General features: G+C 42.3%; 2 long non-coding RNA genes across 3 annotated transcripts; both read left to right on the plus strand.

Annotated features, from left to right (window-relative positions):
* Positions 1-1,354: 1,354 nt before the first annotated feature.
* LOC116685319 (uncharacterized) lies at positions 1,355-2,981 on the plus strand. Of its 2 annotated transcripts, none has more exons than XR_004330938.1 (3): positions 1,355-1,542; positions 2,316-2,498; positions 2,877-2,981. It is a non-coding gene; the product is annotated as an uncharacterized LOC116685319 (long non-coding RNA). The 2 variants fall into 2 exon arrangements; XR_004330939.1 differs by having other exon boundaries at positions 2,316-2,450; positions 2,877-2,977.
* Positions 2,982-3,346: 365 nt separating this feature from the next.
* On the plus strand, positions 3,347-6,029 carry LOC116685320 (uncharacterized). The gene is made up of 3 exons (XR_004330940.1): positions 3,347-3,405; positions 3,599-3,745; positions 5,979-6,029. It is a non-coding gene; the product is annotated as an uncharacterized LOC116685320 (long non-coding RNA).
* The last annotated feature ends 675 nt before the right edge of the window (positions 6,030-6,704 follow it).

Consider the following 6,704-nt stretch of genomic DNA (forward strand, 5'->3'; position numbering starts at 1 on the left):
GTTAAACTAAAATGTGAACATAAACTTGCTACTCATTAAACCTCAAATAGCCAGAGTTACCAATTGTTTGGTAACAAGATTATATGTTTGAAAGATTATGACTGTTGGCTGGAGTTTTTTTTTATACTTTGTTTTACACAATAGGCATCCCAATAAATTTGTCAGTGATATAATTCACTCAATTTACCCAATGCATCACTGGGTCAGTTGGAAATTTGTATTTATCGTATTTTCCGGACTATAAGTTGCTCCGGACTATAAATTGCTTTAGTCAATAAAGCGTCACGAAGAGGAGAGGAGGAGTCTTTAGAAGCAGCATATACACTCACCTAAAGGATTATTAGGAACCTGTTTATTTCTCAATAATGCATTTATCTAATCACCAATCACATGGCAGTTGCTTCAGTGCATTTAGGGGTGTGGTCCTGGTCAAGACAATCTCCTGAACTCCAAACTGAATGTCAGAATGGGCAAGAAAGGTGATTTAAGCAATTTTGAGCGTGGCATGGTTTAGTGCCAGAAGGGCCGGTCTGAGTATTTCACATCTGCTCAGTTACGGGATTTTCACGTACAACCATTTCTAGGGTTTGCAAAGAATGGTGTGAAAAGGGAAAAACGGCCAGTATGCCCAGTCCTGTGGGCGAAAATGCCTTGTCGATGCTAGAGGTCAGAGGAGAATGGGCCAACTGATTCAAGCTGATAGAAGAGCAACTTTGACTAAAATAACCATCGTTACAACCGAAGTATGCAGCAAAGCATTTGTGAAGCCACAACACGCACAACCTTGAGGCGGATGGGCTACAACAGCAGAGAAAACCCCCCCCACCGGGTACCACTCATCTCCACTACAAATATGAAAAAGAGGCTACAATTCGCAGGAGCTCACCAAAATTGGACAGTTGAAGACTGGAAAAATGTTGCCTGGTCTGATGAGTCTCTATTTCTGTAGAGACCTTCAGATGGTAGAGTCAGAATTTGGCGTAAATAGAATGAGAACATGGATCCATCATGGCTTGTTACCACTGTGCAAGCTGGTGGTTAATTCTGCCACGTAGAATTAGGCAGTTCTGAAGGTGAAAGGGGGTCAAACACAGTACTGGAATGGTTCCTAATAATCCTATAGGTGAGTGTAGTTGTTAGAAGCCTAGAGCGCCCTCTTTCCGCTGTACACGGTAATGTTTTCAGTATAAATTACAATTTGAAAATATATGTTACCTTGTATATTTTTACATATAATTTGCACCTGACTATAAGTCGTAGGACCAGCCAAACTATGAAAAAAAAGGGCAACTTATAGTCTGGAAAATACTGTAAACAAAGCAGGAGAAGATGTAGTGAAGAAAGTGTGTTGTCATTTGAGGATTTGGATGTAACTTAGAATATCCTGTACTGCAGATCCAAGAGCAACAGGAACGGAGGCGTCTAGAGAGGGATGAGAGGGAGCGTCACGAGGCCCGGCTGGAGGCCGACATGAAGAAGCACCAGCCCTGGGCCGAGGAGGTGGAGGAGCCCCACTCAGAGACAGTACTGGAAACCTTATCGGTGCGTCCCACAGCAGGTTACATACAAGTCAAGATTATACAATACCGGTCATAAGTTTGGGGTCACTTAGTAATTTCCATTTCACTCCATTATACACAGAATACCAGCTGAGATCCTGTTTTTTTTTTTTAAACCAGGGTAGCAGTTTTCAGATTACATTATGTGCTTAATAATGGCTTCTCCAGTGTATTCTTAGTTAGTTTTTGAAAATTGTATCACACTAGTAAATAGAATGAGCCTTTGGAACAATGGATGAATGGTTGCTGATATAGATATTTCATTAAAGATCAGCCACCCACTCAGATCAGCTGGTATTCTGTCTATAATGGTGGGGTTTGGAAATGTGTAAGTGACCCCAAACGTTTGACCGGTAGTGTTTATATAGCACATTTCATACAACATGCGCTAACTCAATGTGCTGCATACTAAAAGCGTGCACGCGTGTGCGTGTGCGTGTGCGTGTGCGTGTGCGTGTGCGTGTGCGCGTGCGTGTGCGCGTGCGTGTGCGTGTGCGTGTGTGTGTGTGTGTGTGTGTGTGTTAAAATGCTAATTCTATGATAAATAATTTACCACACACTTTTCACCAAACTTAAGGCTTGAGAAAACAAGATATTTTTAGTCAGCTTTTAAAAGAAGATACTCATGGAGCAGGCCTTAGTTCCTGTACAGTAAAAGGAATTTTCTTGTAGGTATTTTTTTTCCTGAAAGATAATTACGCACACTCTATTGTCCACTAATAAGTTCTTGCCTGTTGTTGGTGTTGTTGTGGCCAGCTGACCTCAACCAGATGCACAAAGTGAATGAGGAGGCCTACATCAACCCGGAGCAGTGGCAGAGGAGAGCCACGGCTGCCAGGTCGGCCCGCCAGGCGGAGCTCCCTGACTCCAATGACAGGCTCTCTGTCTCCGGTACTGTAGCAGAGTGCAGTAGCCATGACACTAGCGACAGGCTCTCTGGTACAGTAGTCATCTTTTTTGCAGTGTATTGTAGCCATGCACATTAAAACACCTCTCGCACACAGCCTGCCACTGAACATGCAGCATTTGAAAGTAACACAGATATTTTAGTCATACCTTCCACACCATAATAAAGCACTGTAAAATACAAAGAAAACAGAGGAGCGCTGCTTTTATAAATGCCTAGAGAAGCATTAGCTCTACGTACAGAGCGTCTATTTTCTTACACTAGCACCAGAGCATGGCAGTGAAGGTTTGTACTTCACCTTCTAATATACTGATGTCGTCAGCTACTGCTCTGGGAGAGTCTTGTTAAGGTAAAAGAACGTTCTTTGGTGCTTCTCGCATAAAATTGACTAATTTTTCATCTTTCTGTAGGTGTTACCCATGCCCAAACTCCCCAGTTTGCCCGAGGCAATGTGTTTCCAACCAGCCCAGCCAACAACAGCTCCACGAGCAGGACAAGTACAAAGCTTACCTCAAACAGCAGTACCGCTCCAAACTACTTTTACTGTCTTATGGTAGGCTGTCTCGTCGGGTATCACTTCTGCTGCATCGTCCATCCTTTTGGACATTCTGTTCTCTAGATATTTTGCCAGCTGCCTGTAGTAAACTGCGATTAAATTTGAGTAAAATTCACCAGCATAAACAAGAGCTAGGTTTGTTTCAGGCCTTACTTGAAGTTTTGCAAGTAAAATTTGTTTTGGGGTTGTGTAAACAGGTTTATGTGGTCAATAAAATGTTTATTTTTTCACAGATTGAGGAGAAAATGCGTTAAAAAGGCAGAAGAAAGGGAACAGACAAGATTGGAGGAGGAGAAGGAGGAAAAGAGGCTGGCGGAGCAGAGGGCTCGCATCAGAGGGAGTATGATGAAGAACAAGAGAGGAAGAAACGGAAGGAAATGGAAGTGAGGAGCTTGTCACACTTGTGTTAATAGTCCCTTAATTATTACTAAATGCTACTCTGCAGGAAAATGTGACAACATTTGCATTACATAAAATATGGCAGTTAAAGTTGACTCTCCAATCCCCCCTTTCCCCAATCTGCCCTCCCTTACCCCTCTTATCTATCGCTGCCGTGCTCTTTTTCCTGTCCCTCAGCAAAAGGCCAAGAATGAAGAGCTGATTAAGCTGGCTGAACAGAGAAAGAAAGAAGTTGAGAGAGAGAAGAAAGAAGCAGAAGAGAAGGAGAGAAGAGCAGCAGTGAGAAGAGAGTACGAGAGGGAGAGGCAGGCTCGGGTGGAGGAGGTTAGTTTACTCCACACTGCAATTAAGAGACATTGAAAGTTAATTTAACTTTTTTTTTTCATTAAAGATCATTAACACTGGAAAAGCCAGCATTCCATATACTAAACTGCAGAGCGGGTATATTTTCCCACTGCCGAAAAAGCGCCAGCTCTCACAAAAATGGCATTTCTTGAAGCAGTTAAGTTATTCATTTTGATCTATTTTTTTAAACAATAACTACGACTTGATTAAGTAACTATTTAAAAGTCAGTTTATGGCCTTTAGACTCTTTCATCACAGATCAAACACAGACACACACAGGCCGTTTATGGTATAAATGTTCATATTTTCATTTTATTTTTATACCACACCCTCCAAAACTCACTAGATGATTTAATAAACCCATTTTAGGAAAATGCATGGACTGAGAGAGGATGGGGTTTCATAATAACGGTTACACACATTTAAAAATGTCAGGTGGGACAATTTAAACCATTGCCATTTTAGTTTTAAAAACGTTTTTTGGGGGGCTTTATGGCATTTAAAGTCCCATGGCATGGCATGTCACTTTATGAGGTTTTTAACATTAATATGAGTTCCCCCAGCCTGCCTATGGTCACCCAGTGACTAGAAATGGCAATAGTTGTAAACTGAGCCCTGGGCATCCTGCTCTGCCTTTTGAGAAAATGAAAGCTCCGATGGGCCGATCTGGAATCTTGGTTACCCCCCTTTCTCTGCTTTGCCTGCCCAGAGAATTTGGCCCGGCCATGAGAGAGAGACATCATGGCTTTCAAACGAGCAAAGTGGCAGTTGGTCAAGGCCACACCCCCTCTCTCCTTCTCAAAAGCTACAGACTCAGAAATGGCACGTACTAAGGAAAGCTCATTGTGAGACTGACTCTAGTGGCTGTAATTCTGCACCAAGGCTGAATTTTTGGAAATCGACTTCAGATACACTATTAGGGGACCACTAAGGTCTATATAAAAGAGACTTCAGATACAGTATTAGGGGACCACTAAGGTCTATATAAAAGAGACCTCAGATACAGTATTAGGGGACCACTAAGGTCTATATAAAAGAGACTTCAGATACAGTATTAGGGGACCACTGAGGTCTATATAAAAGAGACTTCAGATACAGTATTAGGGGACCACTAAGGTCTATATAAAAGCATCCAAAGAACAACATGTCATGGGACCTTTTTAATTGATAGGATAGCTTGAAGACAGGAAATGGGAGGGGGGGCTGCAACACGCAGCAGAGGGCCACGGGGCTGCCAGGAGGTGCACACTCAACATTAAAAGTTAAGACAACAAGTGTAAAATGGGAATCTGTAACATTTAGATACTGTAAGTCTCAATATCATTTAAATTTGACATACTTTTCTAAATAATTATTTTACAACAGTTATCCAGTAATTAGCAAGCTTTCAATAATAGCCCTGTAATCGGTCTCATTAGAATACTGGCAGTGAGTTGTTGCAGCTGGCACTATTTGCCCTCCTTTGCACTTGTGTTGTCAGCTTGTGGTCTTTTGTTTGCACAAGGTAAAAAGGCGTAGGGCCACAGAACTCTCTTTCACCAACTGCTTCCGTCTGTACTCTGTCTTAACTGAACCACTTTCGACGCGTTGGATAACTAGGCAATACCACAGCGGATCAACAACACAACAGGTGTGTGTCATGGTCCTTTTTTTTTCTGCTCTGACATTCTAAATTGTTGGGAAATTATCTTATCAGCCTCTGCTGCCACTGGCTGATCCTGCTTCCTTTTACAGTGTTGTTCTGCTTGGCAAGACTTGATTGTTTTCTTAGAACCATTTTGCAGGTGATCTTAGACAAAAGTTGCATTTACAGTGAGAACTACTTCCAGTGTTTCCTTTTTTTAATGATTTTTTTTACAGTGGGGGCAGGTCGACTAACTGCAGGTAGACACACCATAACATAAATTATAAGACTTACAGTTCTCAAGGATGCACACAACTCTCAACTATCTAGCTATCCTCCAGACAGAGGCAGTCTCTTTTTTTTTTTTCTTTTTTTTTTCTCTTTTTAATTTTTTTAAAAAATCATTCAGATCTGATTCAGGTGCGTAATACTGCATTTTCCAGTGATGTGACAGACCTAGGACACATTTGTGTACCAGGACATTAATATTGCCTCTTTGGCAGACTTGAGTTATACAGACAGTGGCGACAACCATCAAGTTACATTTTTATTTATTTTATGAAATTCTTATGCAGTATGTGTTCTTAGATCTGCAGGGAGCCCTCACCTCCAATCCCGGCTCTGCAGAGGAAACATGGCTACACCAGTACACCCCCAGGCCCCACTGTTGACAGCCAGCATTCAACTGCCCATTGTCTGTGAGTCATGCACGCACACACGCCCAGACACTTTTTGTCTCTGTATAAAAAAAGGATATGTTCTCAGCAACTTCTTTCCTGGATGCATTTCTCCCCCTTTGGGTATCTCTATTTGAATACCTTTTCACTTTTCTATCTTTCAGGAGCGCTCTTTATCTGGTCTCCAGTCCCCTCCTGTCCCTGCTTGTAGGAATCAACTCCGAGCTGCAGGTACTGTATCAGCCAGGCAGTTGAAAAACAGGCAGTAAAATTTGTTTCACACTTCCTGGACCATTTACTTAGTGTCCCATCTGTGATGTTATCTTGTAGTTTAAACTGTTGTCATTGGTATTAAAAGCACTGTTTCACATGTACACTGCGATTGTGCGTTTCCAGGTGACCAACACAAAGTGTTCAGCGAGCTGTCAGCGCTGCGTCGGCAGCTTCGCAGTGAACAGAAACGGCTGGAGGGCCGTCTGCTGCAGAGCGACTGGGAGGAACTAGACAGGTGTGTGTCTGTGTGTGTGTGTGTGTGTGTGTGTGTGTGTGTGTGTGGGTCTGTCTCCAAGTCATTGGATAAACTCTTAAAATAGCTAAAAGTAATTAATGGTTAAAATGGATAGCTGAAAGCAAGCAC

The sequence above is a fragment of the Etheostoma spectabile genome, unplaced genomic scaffold, assembly GCF_008692095.1.
Source record: "Etheostoma spectabile isolate EspeVRDwgs_2016 unplaced genomic scaffold, UIUC_Espe_1.0 scaffold00569772, whole genome shotgun sequence".
In the NCBI taxonomy this organism is placed as follows: domain Eukaryota; kingdom Metazoa; phylum Chordata; class Actinopteri; order Perciformes; family Percidae; genus Etheostoma; species Etheostoma spectabile.